Below are 1,877 nucleotides of genomic sequence, written 5' to 3'. Positions count from 1 at the left end.
AAGGAATGCAGCCCTGCTGAACACCTTGATTTCTAGGCCAGTTATAACCATTTGGGACTTTTGAACTCCAGATCTGTAAGATAACAAATTTGAGTTGCTTTATACCACTAAGCAAATGGAAGCTAATATGCTATTTTTTCCCTTTGCTAACTGATCATAACAAACATCCCATAATATATAAGAATTAATTGAGGGAGAAATGGCAATGCAATATAAATGGTTACTGTAGAAATATGAAAAACTTGCTCATGCAATTTACTTGAGTTTTCATAACGATTAAGATCTCATATCAAATATTCAACTTCTTTAAGAATGAGCACTGCTATTTTCACTAAAAATTATGATTTTGTGGGTTATAAAAGATCTAGTTAATAAAAAGCAAATCAGGGATCTTGGTTCTTTAGTATCCTATTGTTAATAATCAGATTCTACCAATGTCCAATAGCAAAACAAAAGTTTTTCTCAAAGAATTTTATTTAATTGCAAAAGAAGGATGTATTTACCTCACAGCCTGAGGTACTATACTACAGATCTCTTAGTGGGACTTTCAGAACTCCATACAACAAGCTACTTGCTATTTCACCAGAGCAGAAGAAGGAAGCATAAAATAAACCACCATAAAATATCTGGACTTTTTTAAGAAATATATTTTATTGATTATTTACAGAGACGAAGGGAGAGGAATAGAGAGTTAGAAACATCCATGAGAGAGAAATGTCTATCAGCTGCCTCCTACACACCCCCCACTGGGGATGTGCCCGCAACCAAGGTACATGCCCCTGACTGGAATTGATCCTGGGACCTTTCAGAACGCAGGCCGATGCTCCATCCACTGAGCCAAACCAGTCAGGGCTACCTGGACTTTTTAAAGCCCAGTATTTCTACCCAACATCCTGGAATCTAGACAATAAATCTAGTTTTTCTCATCCTTGAGAAAGAGAAAACACTAGGAATTAGGTGGTAGATTTGACAGGTAAAGGGGTCTCATAAGAAACTCCACTCTTATAAACCTATATATTGTACTATATATTGAGAAAAAGATTTCCCAGGTAATTTACAAAGCTCATTACACATTTTTCAGTAAATTTGTTTACCATAATAACCTTCTTACATGGTCACTAATACAATGAAATAGTAAAGAATAGGACATGATCCAACAGCAATAAAATTGTAGCTACATAGACAAGGAATGCTATTTGTTCATCTTTAAAAATATCTAAGCAAATTTTAGTTCCTTTGTGCTTTTGAACCAGCATCTGCACAATAAATACAAATACACGTATCTTCTGGCTTTCTAGACATTTTTCCAATTAGAAAAAAACTTTATTAGATATTTCATAAAATAGAGAAACTTTATATTAAAAATAATCAAAGTATTTTGTAGAGGAAACAACTAAGTGGAAAAGAAAGTAAAATTGTACAAACTATTTGGATAATCTCCTAGGATACAGGGTAGAGATTATACAGGATAAACAATTCTCTGATATAACCTGGTATATTTTTGAGAATTAGAGTAATGATAATAAATTATATATTATGAGCATGAGTATAATTTTACAAAGGTATGTACTGCTTTTAATTCAGAGCCCTGTTGTTTTACCCAAGTTTCTGTGTCTACATTGTGTTTTCTATTTTTAGTGAATAACTTCAGAATAAGACTGCCCTTCCTAAACATTTATCATGGCATGAAAAAAAATTAATGGTCTCAATAAATTATAAATGCTTTTAATTATAAATTATTCAGAAGTTGATAAATCTTGAATCTTTGTCATATTAAAAACTTCAAATTATTATTTGCTTATTTACAAATATCTAAACCAACAGTTCTCAAAGGAAAGCATTTATTTCACACCACAGCCATTTCTAATCTTGAAGCT

The sequence above is a fragment of the Myotis lucifugus genome, unplaced genomic scaffold, assembly GCF_000147115.1.
Source record: "Myotis lucifugus unplaced genomic scaffold, Myoluc2.0 scaffold_67, whole genome shotgun sequence".
In the NCBI taxonomy this organism is placed as follows: Eukaryota; Metazoa; Chordata; class Mammalia; order Chiroptera; family Vespertilionidae; genus Myotis; species Myotis lucifugus.
The sequence above is the reverse complement of the archived record's forward strand: the minus strand, read 5'-3'. Positions refer to the sequence as shown.